The sequence below is a fragment of the Schistocerca cancellata genome, chromosome 2, assembly GCF_023864275.1.
Source record: "Schistocerca cancellata isolate TAMUIC-IGC-003103 chromosome 2, iqSchCanc2.1, whole genome shotgun sequence".
Taxonomy (NCBI): domain Eukaryota; kingdom Metazoa; phylum Arthropoda; class Insecta; order Orthoptera; family Acrididae; genus Schistocerca; species Schistocerca cancellata.
Window position 1 is genome coordinate 727,400,976 of NC_064627.1, and position 15,134 is coordinate 727,416,109.

Sequence of the window (15,134 nt, forward strand, 5' to 3'; positions counted from 1 at the left end):
CATCTGTAGCTTTAATCACGATATTTCGCATGGTTTTAATCTAATAATTGTCACGTTTGGCAAGCTGTTTTGACCAAGTTACAAATTACTTTATGCGTAAGCTCCAACTGAATCGAACGCGACTCTATCCGTTGTTACGAAGTCATAATGTATTGCGCATGACAATTTTACGTATATTCTGTTTGCCTCTAGACGCTGTCTCGTTGACTTGCGGATCGTTTAGCTGGCTGCGTTGCACGTACAAAGAAAGATATTTCCTGGCCTCACTGGTGGCATTTTTTCCAAAGAAACAAACCGCGAAATGAAATCAACTGAGTATTTAAAGCATATAAAATTACCACGAACTAACATCAGTTCAGTCTTTGCAACACCTCAAAGATATTATCATCACCGATGATGACACACTGAAATAACTGTATACTTTTTCGCATAATGTCAAAATTGAATGCGGATTTTGTTGTTGTTACGAAAACAACCGACCGTCATATATATTTTCATTGAGATTTTCATACAAAAATGCCATCCAAATTTCCTACTTTACGGTAGATTTTCTAAGAATTTTCATTTTCTGACAATTACAAACACAACAACAACAAAAATCACCCGAATCGGCCGAACTATTCTCAAGTGATGATCATGCATACATGCAGCAATTGATTTTATTTATATAAATAATCCTATGTCTCACTGTATCCATAATTTAATTGATACCACCTATGGTTGCGGTTTTCCACTGCTACTTAGCGTTTGATGACCTATTACTTATTTCAGCAGCACTGTTAACTTGAATGCATCAGATCAAAAAATATGCCAGTTATGCTCATCAACGGGGTTGTAAGGGATCGTTTTCGGAGACTCAAAAATCTTTGTTAACCAGTACGTGAATGACATACATAAACCAGCTGTAAAGGATCAATGAACGGTATGTCAAAGGGCAAAGCCATTCAGTTTTCATTTGGTGAAAGAGACTCATCTCAAAGAACATCACTGTCTTACTGCAAATATAACATATGCATATTGGAAATAAAGTTGAAAATATGAACGGCCTCAAAGATGAAATTCACTGGAGGCTTCACATTAGGTGAGCACTTCCGCCGTCGCTACATAATTTTTACAAGTACCAACATAATGTCCGGAACAGGTAGGAGTCAGAACAAGACGAAATGATCAAGCTAGACGTTAGTGATGAATTCGATGTATGGTAATGACAGAAAAAACACATACAAACTGAAATTGAGAAATAAGTGAACTTACTACTGCATTAACCCATAATCTGATTGTTATAGTTATTGTAATCTCTCACACAAGAAGAGGAATAAATAAATTCTTGGTTGAATTAAAACGAATGTATGTTTCAGCTCTCCGCCTCGGTAGCTGAGTGCTGAAGTCTGCATTAGGCAGGGACCTATTGTCCCGGCCGCGGGCGCGAGTACAAAAGGGAGTGTTTACACGGCTGATAAGCGCGCTTGATGTTGTCTAAATATACCGCCATGAAGCATAGTTTCAGAAAGAATATACTCTCTAATTTACGTTTGACCGCGACTATGCCAGACCCAACTCTTCTGAAATAGAGCGTTTTTTGAGGGACGAATTTCGGTAACCTGTTACAAATGTAGTTGGGATACACCTATCCATTGTAAGCAGCCGAATGTACGTCAAGATGACCGATGAAGCTGATTTTCAAAGAATTATCAGCACTGCTCAAAGGGGCTTTAAATTTCGATACTCTGATAGTCATATCAGCGATGTAACAGTAACTCCTTCAGGCTTGGGACTGAGGATCTTTCGGATCATTGGACTGCCGTTTGAGGTACCAGAATCGATGGTTATTGAATCGTTGCAACCATATGGAACAGTACTCAGTCATACGCGTGAACGATGGGCTTATTTTAGCACCTGTCCGGTGCTAAACGGCGTTCGACAGGTGCGGATCGTTCTTAGCAAATTTTTACCTTCATGTACTGGAGGATGTCGAGCTATTGTGATTTACGATAGGCAGCCGCGGACATGTTCTGGCTATGGTGGAAAGGGCATTTGCCCTCCGAGTGCATACAACGCCGTGTCATGCAACTGCCACATGGAGAAGCGTCACAGCGAGAAGTTCCCACGCAACTGCCGATGACGTACGTGTCGGTAACCCGCCGGGAGGTGTTGCCGAGTTCGGAGCGTGACACGGACTTGTTGATGCAAGAGCAGACCGAGTTAGGGGAGCAGAAGGTGACATGGAGGATGCTGCTACACCCACATGAGGGAGGAAGCTCTTGAATCTTCACAAGCACTCGCCATAGTTCAAGTGACACGTCCTCCCTTAGCCTAGTGGACACAGAAGTTATCCGAGCCGAAGAGACGTCTGACATGGAACACGTGCCTTTAGAGACATGGAAAGTATTCCTCCCGACGGTGACCGGATGTTCTCCCTTTCAGACGGTCCCTCTTCATTGACAATGACTGACTCGGTACGCCCGATGGAGGTCAGCGACATTGTCCCGGCAATCACATCAAAATGCAGCAGGGAGTGTTTCTGGTATCGATGACCAATGTGACTCGGCAAAACCAGTCGAAGGGATACCGGCATTGGTATCCCAACTTGATGACGACTCACTTACAGGAAGCACACCACGGAACGAAGATACCGGAGGGCAGCCCGTTGGCAGGCAACCCTCTGAGCATGTGTAGTGAACTAAACACTTTGGAGTTTACAATGATATGCCTCGAGTGTGACGATGACAACAGACCAAGCATATGAGTTAGGAAAAGCGAACATTAACACCGTAATATCGTTTGCAAATATGTAACTTTTTTGGGGCATGATTTATGCCACGGACGTGGATATTTTGCTGGCGCATGAGATCTGCAATGCTGCCTTTCTCGACGTAAGTGGTTACAACACGTACCTAGCGCCGACTCCAGACGTAGGACGTGGCACGGCGATATTCCCGTGTGACCCCGATCATCTCCCTTCGGCCCAGGGTTTGGCCATGACAGTGAACGGCATTCGGATTGTAAACATCTACACATCCTCAGGATCTGATAATCGACGGCGCTTGCGCATTTCTGCTCGGAGGAGATTGCACCCTTATTTCGTGGCAGAAATGATCACCTCTTGGTAGGAGGGAATTTTATTTGTGTTCTCACACCGAAGTATTAGACCCGAATTTTAACTCCTGCTACGCATTACACACTATCTGCCGAGACATGACCCTGATCGACGCGTGAAAAAAGGTCCACGGGTAGCGTGAGGGCTACACGTCTCTTACTAGGCACTCGGCGAGCAGACTTGATCAGATTTATGATGTGATGGATTAAGCGTTCACTTATTGGTTGCTGAACTATGACCCACAGCTTTTAAGGATCACCTTAATATTTATGCACGTTAATCCTCCCACCGCAGCGGATGTGGCGGGCCAGACCAACGTCTTACTAGAAACATTAAACACAGTGCGTCGTAGTTTACCCCTTCTGATGCTGCAGGACACACTTTCTAGAACGCATTAGAACGTAGGTCTCAGCCACCACGGGTTAAAATCTCTTCCGCAGAGAGAGCAGCCATTCGTTCCCTTAGGAATGATGATGAAGTAGTAGTTTTACCACTTGGCTAAGAGAATGTCACGGTTATAATGGCATGGCATGATAACGTCCTTTTAATGGATTACTTACTCAACGACCCAGCTTCCAGAAGACTATTTGTGATCCCACAAAAAGGATTAAGCCCAAGAGATTTTTACTTTTTAAAAAGAGCGCATTATTCAAAGTTTTACGTAAGGAACTTTATCCTGATGTTGCCGTTCCGCCTAGACTGTACGCTCTGCCTACGTTACATAAGAAACGGGTTCCTCTATGCCCTATTGTTAGCAATTTGGGTGCACCCACTTATAACCCGGCAAAATATTTAATATCTATTCTCAGTCCAAATGTTGGCAAGTGTGAACATCATACCTCCAATTTTATTCGACGACTGAGGCTGGGTCCATCGGATTTATTTGTGAGCTATGATTTATCTCTCTTTACATGAGTACCTCTGGAAGAGTCCCTGAGTTTGGTTAGAGATAAGCTGGATCAAGTGCTGGTGAAATACTGTCGTCATGTGCTGACATAGACATATTTATCATTTAACGGCAACATTTTTGAACAGAATAACCAAGTGCTATGGGTAGTCCTTTATGACCTATAATCGCTAATTTATTTATGGAGGTCTATGGCACGGAGCACTTCTGCTTTGCTGCCAACGTGTTTCTGAAGGAATCTAGATGGTACCATTTTTGTCTGCTTCATCCCAGCATTAAGGAGGTTGAAAGTGATAGGATGCTTAAAAAAAAAAAACATATCGTACTCTGGCACAGAATGTTCACCAAACGCAACGCACACTGATCGGTATCTGTATACTAAGAGCTGCCATCCACCATACCAACGCAGTGACGCCCTCAGAATCCTGGAACGCAGAGCATATGCCTGTTCCGAAGCGAACAGTTTAAAGAAAGAACTTGAATATTTGATGGGTGTTTTTAAGGAAAATGGATACTCTGATAAGCAGATTCGTCGGGTATGGAGCTTAGACCATCTCCGGCGGTGAATGAAGAGTATCATAGATCTGTGGCCTTTATTCCTTATACTGGGGACATATCGGTTAAGATTGGAAGTATTTTAAGTAGTGTGTTCCGTCCATCTTTCAAGATTAGGGAATTACAAGGCTCTGTGAATAATGATTTGTGGCTTAGGAAGCCTGGCCTATAAAAAATTCCGTGTCAGTGTGGAAAAGCATACATCGGCCGTACGATTCGTACAGTTCAAGGCACGTGCATGGAAAATCGCGGTCACACGAGGCTACAACAGCCAGAAAAATCGGTGGTAGCGAAACATTGCTTAAACGATGGGATGAAATTTGACGAAACTGTGAGAGCGGCCACACTTCTGATTTTGAAACAGTGTTTACAAAGAGGGACTTGAAATTAGAGTGGCATATAGTTTGATTAATAAAATAGTTCAAATGGCTCTGAGCACTATGGGACTTAACATCTGTGGTCATCAGTCCCCTAGAACTTAGAACTACTTAAACCTAACTAACCGAAGGACATCACACACATCCATGCCCGAGGCAGGATTCGAACCTGCGACCGTAGCAGCCGCGCGGCTCCGGACTGAGCGCCTAGAACCGCTAGACCACCGCGGCCGGCTTTTGATTAATAGAGACAAAATGTTTCCTCTTAGCAGGACGGAGAACCCTGTACTATCCCGCATCAAAACAGAACGTTCTTCGGTGCGGCCAGACCGAGAGTTCGAAAATAGTCTCTGAGTGCGCTATATCCTTACTGCCAATGTTCTACTAAGGGAGGTTCCATCTGTCCAGTCTTGGAGGGCAGCAACTGTGTTGGGAGGCTCATGCAGCATGTACGTCACGGAGTCCTATATAGGACACCGATTTGCAGCCTTGGCGTCAGTTCTCGTCGGGACGCAGCAGCAGCAGCGTTCTCCTGAAGATGGCGAACAGCTGGGTCGCCGAAACATTGAACCGAGTTGATTTTAGGATTCGTCAGCAAAGACGAAGAGACTTTCAAAGCTGTGGGTATCTTACCAAAAATGTTATGTTATCATCATTACACTGACGGGAAAGACAATTGCTAAGTCAACACCGGTGACCGTAATCTACCCAACGTCTTCTCCAGTTTCTCCATGTGTTTGTAATATGTTGATTGGAACTCCATCCTTATGGGAACTTATTTTCAGTATTTTCGGTACATACATTCCTACAAAGTCAGTACCGGATGGCTACTGGATGAGCCCGATCTTACTGTAATTTCTAAGATCGAAATATAAATACAGCAGCTCAGAATACTTTTCACCATCGTTCGTAATATGAGACTGGCGGAATCAGTGGCATGAGGGTCACGGAAGTATCATACCTACAGATTTATAAGGACGTTGCGTGTTGTCCAAGGGCTGCAGAGAAAGGTAACGAGGTGGACTAAAGACAACAGTATAGCAAGAGGATAGCTCCGATCCATCCAAAACGAATACAAGAGAAGAAGATAATAGGATAGATCGATTGGCTGACGACTAGACGAATGACAAGCTCTGTAATCCGGGGAGTGTGTCATAAAGAGCAGTTAGGTACAGTATACTAGAAGCCTTGTCAATATCTCGAGCTGTCATGCGTCTACAGCTGACATAATACGAGAGGCAAAAGAGACTTGTATGGTGTAAGGGTAGCGTCAAATGGGATATTAAATGACATTCTGTGCTGTTCAGATATTATTTCTGATTCTGTACGTGCTGGTCAGATGGAGACAAACGTGACGACCTGATGAAGGTTCACAAGAGGCAGCGATTCTCTTAGCTCTCCAGTTCCTGGATTAATGTTGTGGGGACCTATCAGATATGACAACAGGACTGATTTGGCAGACTGAAAGCAAATATTTCGCAGCGACGAAGAACCGTCGTGTAATACCGTTTACGGTCGGGGTATCAAATGGCGTATTTCAGAAGGATAATGGAAGATTCCGCACTGCCGTTCACACGGCTTACTGTCTGTTCTTGCGTACAGTAAGTTATATTTAACAGATGTGATTTATCTAGAGGCGATACATGATTGCTTTTTGTATAAATCCATGATCAATTTTGAGTTCCATTTAAAGAAAGTAAGTGTAAATGTAAATTTTTAGAATGTGATTAATCTATAATACACTCACACAAACCAGAATCCTTTCAGATCGCTGTTTTCAGACGGGAACTTTGATCAGTTAATGTAATGAATAAATTAAACGAGAGGCTAGCCTCCATACATAGAATTTATATCAGGACCATTATAAGATTGCGTTACACGTCTTGTGAAGATTCAGTACACGCCCACTTGGGAGTGATTTGCGTAACATCGTGATTCCGCCCCCTAAGTTGCATATTATTTAAGAGCCCCAGTATAGCAAACACAAAGATAGTTTCCAGCCATAACAATTCAGACTCTTTCGCCTTAGCTAGTCATGAGCGCTCTCTATACATCTTTTTTTGTTGAACAATGCATGTTCAAGGTAGGAGTGAGTTGTTCATGGTGCACATAATTTCAAAAAAAAATAATTATTGTCTGATTGTATTTGTGTGTAGGTAACCTGTTAATGAAATCATAAGCGACAAACCGTTTGTCAAGACAGACCATCACAATATCTTTTTCTTTTTGTCGAGATTCGAGACCCAAATTACTTAAGTTCTCAAGTTCTCGAATCCTAACAATTAATACTGACATGTTTCTCATGAAGTTTACTATTATGAACGTCGTTTCCCTCTCGTTCGAGGAGGTATTTCATTCTACTAGCGAATGTATCCTATTACACCTACACCGCAATATTAAATTTTCTGTATTAACAGTTCTCCATGTCAAAGCAGTTCACTTCACTTTCATTTCTCTTCTGTAGAGGTTAATTTGCTCTTACGAAACGTAGTTAACAAGCTACTCACAACCATTCCGTATCTCTTGCTTCACACTGCCACCATAAGGTCGCAAGAGTTGCTCGCAGCGTCATTCCTCTTCATTACTTCATATTTTCTTGGAGGGTTGAGGAAGTTGCGCTAACGTCAAACTTTCGCTAACTTTACAGGCTTCAGGAGTCTCTCCATTGAGAGGGAGGTCTTGTCGAAGAACTCTCTGCCTCCATGGCAGTTCCCGCTATAAAACTTCCGCACGTCAAGTTCTTTGATAACCAGCGCATCAATCAAAAATACTCTGTCCTGAACCTTCGTATGGCCTTCTGTGTCGAATACGGTATGGAAAAACATCGTTAGGATTCTCGTTTTATTTACGTTACCATCAATGAAAAGTTTCTATCTATGCATTATCAAACTGGTTATTGCTTGGGAAATCCTGTTTTAGTATACAAGGTAAAATATAAAAATCAACTGCTTTTTTAGACATAAGTAATTTTTTTAACTAGATGAAACATAACTCTTGGAACCAGAAATAGTACTAGGAAAGTAATTAGTAGGCGTGTCTGTGAATAAAGAAATTATGCCTGGAGTTCAGATTGTTGCCAAAAAAAGCATCACTTCATTTAACATAAAAGCTAATAGAGAGCTTGAGGAATGACAGGTCACGTTAGCTCAGGTGCCAATAACGTAATTGAATGTTATGGAAATATGCGTGTTGCATCGTGAAAATTATTGATCACATGGCTTAGTGGAATTACCTCTTTATTACTTTAGGCAGTACATTCATATAGTTTACTAATTTTGAGAAACAAGGGGCGATCTGTAATAGTACATTAGTGAAGATGAACTTTTTTTGCGAAGTTCATTAATAACAACCTTTATTCTCTATAACCTGTTTCGGTAAATATGACGTTAGAGCTTTTCAATTATAGTGTCATTAACACTGCAATGTTATTACGGTGGACGTAACCACCACTTGCACTACTTATGCTACATGGTAGAAACCCACTTTAACCAAATGACTGTGTAAGCCCAGCAGTTATCTTTCCATATTTTATAATAAAATTTTTAACTGTGTTCCCATTTCAGTACATTGTCATTACTTTGAATGCAGTCACAACTTACACTACTACTTTAATGACAGTGGAGAAGCTCAGCTTGCAATTTTTGACTCTTGTGTTTTAAGATTTGTAAGATTTCTAATTTATTGTAACTGGTATTGGAGTAGCGTCTTTGATTCATAGTCAGAACTTCTTCGGTTTCGGGTTCGAATCCCGCGCTGCTTAAATTTTGATTGACAATCAGTACTGGCGACCGAAGACTTCCCGCATAAGAAATCACCCTCATCTGCAAACATCCTTGTGAAAGAGGGCAGAGGAACGGACAGAGGTTCAGGGCACTCTCTTATCCTAGGGGTGTGAGACTGCTCCTGAATGTGGAAGAATCAACAGACATCAACGGCATGATGATGCAGAAGGCAATGGAAACCACTGCATTAAAGACACGTAGCGTGTATCCACACGATATGTGGCCTGTAAACGAAGAAGTTTCATGATGATCTCTCCTTTAGCAAAAAATTCCGGAATACTTCCCCATTCGGATCTCCGGGAGGGGACTACCAAGCGGAGGTTACCATGAGAAAGAGTGAATAATCTACGAAATACCAACCTGTGGCTGTGCATGTACGAGCAGCCCATAGTGACTAGCCTTCACGCATTCCTTTGTATATACTTTGTCACTAAAGCCCTTCTGGCTCTTATATGTGACATGTAAGTACTGCCTCTGTCTTTTATTTTTAGCCAGTACTTACACTTTTTATATAAAAAATGTCTTTTCCTGTGAATTTGTAACTATGTTATAGGCCATTTTAATTATTTTAATTCTGATGAAGGCGCTCTTAGATGTGCAGAAACCGGTAAATAAGAGTAAAAGTAATAGTGACCGAGGGCACATTTGTTTTAATTTTCATTTAGAAACGGTCACTTAACCAAGTTGCCATGTTTAAAACTTTGCAAACAAGTTATATGTGACTTGGTATACGTGGCACTAAGACATACAGTGCTTGAGGTTTTGTTATTGGAACGTCGATGCTATGACTCATCTATTTGTGAGATATCTGGGGATTTTAGTTGCCTCGGGAGTACATCATCAGATCAGAGAGACAAGTGGCATGTATGGACGAGCGTTGTCCTGTTGGAAAATGGCATCACGATACTGTCGCATTAGAGGCAATAAACAGGACGCAGGATGTCCGTGACGTATTATTGTGTCGTCAGAGTTCCCTTAATCACAATCAGCTGTGACCTGACACCATAACCGCTGGCTTTCCACTCCATAACTCTAGGAGTAACACTGTTGTGCCTCTCCAAAATATTGTAAAAATGGTCTGTCCCCAGGTCGCCACCATACTCGCCAATGACTTCTATCTGAGGCGTGCAGGGATGCTGTTGATCGCTGAACCCTGTGCGACGCCATTCATCAGCAGTAGATGCCCCTCCCTGGTGTTTGTCCCGGCCGTCCGTCCGTCTGGATTTGGCACAGGGACCTAAGGACTCGGTTCCGCCTGTGGCCCTCCGTCGCCGTTTTCTTGCGCTCCTCGAATCATTTCCGGGCTGTGAGCCTGTCTACACTGATGGTTCCCTGGTTGATGGTCGCACTGCCTACGCTTTCGCTCACGCTGCCCATGTTGAGCAACGCTCCTTGCCGGTTGGCTGCAGTATTTTTACTGCAGAGCTGGTGGCCATCTTGCGCGCTCTTGAGCATATGCGTTCCTGCTCAGGTGCGTCCGTCGTCATCTGCAGTGACTCCCTGAGCAGCCTCCAGGCCATCGACCGCTGCTATCCCTCTTCTCCTCTAGTGTCCTCTATTCGGGAGTCTGTTTCCACCATTACCCACCCTGGTCCTTCGGTGGTTTTTGTTTGGACGCCAGGTCATGTTGGCATCCCGGGGAACGAACGTGTTGACAGGCTGGCCAAAGGGGCGATAGACGCCCCAGCTTTGGAGATCGGCCTTACGGCTCGCGACCAGCAGCTGGTGTTGCGCCGTAAGGTGCTTGGGATGTGGGCTGCTGAGTGGCGTGGCATGACAGCCCCGAATAAACTGCGGGCTGTCAAGGAGACGACCGCTGTGTGGCGTTCCTCCCTGCGGGCTTCTCGCAGGGACTCGGTGGTCCTGTGTCGGCTGCGCATCGGCCATACGTACCTGACACATGGCCATCTCTTGCGTCAGGGGGATCCCCCCCTGTGTCAGTGTGGGTCCCGGCTGACGGTCGGCCACATTTTGCTGGAGTGTCCTCGACTGCGCACACTCCGGCAATCTTTTAATCTCCCGGGCACTTTGGCTTTGGTTTTATCCGACGATGCCTCCATGGCTGTTGACGTTTTAAATTTTATCCGTGGTAGTCCGTTTTATGGTTCTATTTAGGGAGGTCCTGCACCTTTCCCTTTCTGTGTCTTTTGTCCTTGTGTCTGTTGCTGTTCTGGTGTGCCGTGAGATGGTTGACTCTTTCCCTTTTTTGTTCTCGTGGTCAGTCAACCTGTCTCCGGCCGTCTTCCTTTCTTCTGTTTCTTTCTGTCTGGTGTTCCTCTGTCCTGTTCTTGTCTGTAATGTTTGTTGCTCCATTTGTGTTCTTTTAGTGCCTGGTGGGACGTCTCCTCCCCCTTTGGTTTTTACCTGCTCCGTAGATTTTCGGCTCGCCTGATTTTGGAATGGGGGACTGATGACCTTCGCTGTTTAGTCCCCCTTAAACATCCCAACAACAACAACCACCAGTAGATGCCCCCTAGCAACAGAACATCTCTAAACGTAGCCGTTTGTGTTTCGTCAGCGGCAGCCTACGCCTGTGACCCAAATTCCAACTGTTGGTGCGGGGCGACACTAAATGCTGTAGGGAAGCGTTACTTGTTTTCGAATGGTAGACGTAGATGTGATGGAGCCACCATGTGTTTGGTGCGCATTACTGGGATCCTCCCTAAAGCTCGTCCAGAACCTTGGAAATTACTCGTAGTATATCTCTTGCCACGGTCACGTGCACTCCAACATCGGTCCTCTATCACATCCGAACGCCTAACATATCCGGCTGTTGCACGATTCGACCGGCCGGCAAAATAGAGACCCACAGCGAGGCCCCTTTCAAACTCTGTCAGAGGCTGATAACGCTGCCTCACACGATTACGCGACGTATCCGTTTCTTTTACAGTGACCACTCAAAACATGACGGAGTTCACGCCCTTTGCATACCCTACCGGATCTGGTAACAAAAGTAGACAGTAAAAGGTCAGCGCACTCTGTTGTCCTACCTGTCGCCGAGCACTGCAACTCTATAATCATTTACGTATCTACAATTGAAAGAAAACAGCCCTCGGTCACTATTCTTAACGAATTAACGAGTTTCAACACTGCTATGAGTATAATGTTACTTATAATCCGTCTTGATTGCAAAATTTTTTATTCATATGACCGGTTTCGGTTCATTCAGAAGCATCTTCAAATCTGATATTTCAGTTACAGGAGAAACCCGTCCAAATCCAGCAACTTTCACATACTGCGTGAGATGTGACGCAGCATGTGAAAGTTGCTGGTTTTGGACGGGTTACTCCTGTAACTGAAATATCAGAACTGAAGATGCTTCTGAATGAACCGAAACCGGTCATATGAATAAAAAAGTTTTGCAATCAAGACGGATTATAAGTAACATTATACAATCACTGATTGCTGCTATCCCATCATACATTATGTCTGTTTTTGCACTGCTATGAGTGTCTTCCTCAGAATTTAAATCAAAGAATGGTCTATAACATGGTCACAGAATTATGGCTAAAGACGTATGATACAGAGTATAAGTACAGAATCATTGTGAAAGACTGGCAGTACATATATGTCTTCTATAAAATAATAAAAATGCCAAATGGACATTAGTCACAAAGATATTTAAGACAAAAAATTGTGATGGCGAGCCACTAAAGGCTGCTCGTTACTTGCGCGGTTGCAGGTTGCAAACGGAGCAGCCATTAGTGGCTCGCCATCACAATTTTTTATCTTAAATATCTTTGTGACTAATACCCATTTGGCATTTTTATTATTTTATAGATGACATATATGTACTGCCAGTCTTTAACGATGATTCTGTACTTATACTGTGTATCATACGTTTTTAGTCATAATTCTGTGACCATGTTATAGACCATTCTTTGATTTAAATTCTGAGGAAGACACTCCTAGCTGTGTTGAAACCCGGATAATTCGTTAAAAATAGTGACCGAGGGTTGTTTTCTTTCAATTGTAACTATTCACGGTATCTGAACCTACAGCTATGTACAAAATTTTGTGATTTACGTATCTGCCGGTTATGTGAAGGTCTACGAAGTTACAGTGTCGTATGTCCAATTGTTTTTAGTACTTCACTTTTCCTGTCAGCTGGTGTACTTCTGGAAAGTTCTAAATGAGAGTGAATTTTATTAGAAGAACTGGCACACAGACTATTGGTCCTACATCCCTTAATCTACTTCTGGAAAGTAGATAAGTGAGTAAATCGTAAGAACTTACTTAGATTTGCCGGTTTTATAAGCTATGTTGTATTTTCCCTTGCCTCGCAGAATCTTTTTCAGAATAGCAACACTGCCCGCTCCTGTCATCTGATGTGCCAATCAGCGGACCCTGAACTATTACCTTTCAGAAACTGCTGCGCGAAATACACAAAAATTCCCCAAATCCGCGACTGTACTTATTCGTGGTGCAGCAGTACTACGACAAATACGTGGTTTTACATGCAAAATTTTTAAAGGTTTCAGTAAAACGTTTTTCAGTTTTGTAGAAATGTATTCATCTTGTAACACTTGGTGTCACCGTGTTTAAATGTATCCGTTCTAGCCCTCAAATATGTCAGCTTTATTTTGCTGGGTATTCACGTCCTTCCTTTTTCCACATATTCACAAAATTGTCGATTGTTATACACAAAGTGGGTTTCGGTGTATAAGACGTAGTTTTACTCACACAGGGATGCTGTCAGTTAACCGAGACAGTTGAATACTAAATACGTAAAATAAGGGCACATATAGTTGGGATGGGCCCACTGGCTTTGGTAATTGTAGGTTACCCTCTCTCCTTTTACAAGGTGACGATACGTGGTTCAACCCATAAACCATCGATAATAGAGACACCAGTTAGGTAGTGATTCATATGAGCAACCTACCCTTGGTCCAGGGCTAGCGTCTTTGATTAGTTATCAAAAAGTTCTCTGACCCGGCTTAGACATCAGCTTAAATTTTGATTAATAATCACCATTGGCGGCCGAAGACTTCCGGAGTAAGAAATCACCCTCATTCTGCCAACAGCTTTGTCGAAGAAGGCGGAAGAGAGGAGAGAGGAGAGAGGCTCAGGACACTCTTGTTATAGGGGTAGAGAACTGCCCCTAAGAGAGAAAGAATCAGCAATGATCAACGCCATAAGGATCCAGAAGGCAACGTAAATCACAACCTTAAAGACACATAACACGTATGTACAGAACATGTTGCAGGAAATAGAAATAGTTTTAGGATGATCTCTCCACTGCCAAAATATTCTGGATTCGTCCCCCATTCGGACGTCCGGGGGACACTGCCAAGGGAGAGGTGACCATGAGAAGAGACTAAATAACCAACGAAAAGAGCCCGCATCTCGTGGTCGTGCGGTAGCGTTCTCGCTTCCCACGCCCGGGTTCCCGGGTTCGATTCCCGGCGGGGTCAGGGATTTTCTCTGCCTCGTGATGGCTGGATGTTGTGTGCTGTCCTTAGGTTACTTAGGTTTAAGTAGTTCTAAGTTCTAGGGGACTGATGACCATAGATGTTAAGTCCCATAGTGCTCAGAGCCATTTGAACCAACGAAAAGATAACGTCCTACATGTTGGGGAGTGGAATGTCAGAAGCTTGAAAGTGGCGGAGAAGCTAGAAAATCTGGAAAGGGAAATGCAGTCTAATTATATTAGGGGTCAGTGAAGTGAAATGGAAAGAAGACAAGGATTTCTGGTGAGATGTGTGTCGGATAATATTAACAGTTTAATAAAATGGTATAACGAGAGTAGGATTCGTTACGAGTAGGCACGTAGGTCAGAGAGAGTGTTACTGTGAGCAGCTCTGTGATAGGGGTTGTTCTTATCAGAATCGACAGCAAACCAACACCGACAACGATAGCTCAGGTAAACATGCAGATGTCGCAAGGCGAATATGGAGAGACGGAGAAAGTATATGAGGGTGCTGTAAGGGTAATACAGTACGTAAAGGGAGATGAAAATGTGATAGTCATGAGGGATTGGAGAGGATTTAGGAATAGAACTAAAGGTTACAGGAGAATATGGGCTTTGGGCATGGAATGAGAGAGGAGAAAGACTGAGTTCTGTAATAAATATCAGCTAGTAGTAAGGAATACTTTGTTCAAGAATCACAAGAGGTGGAGGTATACTTGGAAAAGGCCGAGTAATGCGAAGATTTCAGTTAGATTACATCACGGTCAGACAGATATACCGAAATCAGGTACGGGATTGTAAGGCGTACTCAGGAGCAGAAACAGACTCACATCACAATGTAGTGGTGATGGAAAGTTGGCTGAAGTTTAAGAGATTAGTCAGGATGAATCAGTACTCAAAGCAGCAATGAAGTGGGGTATAGAAATAATGAGGAATGACGACATACGCTTGAAGTCCTCTGAGACTATATATATAAAGCAATAAGGAATAGCTCAGTAGGCATTAC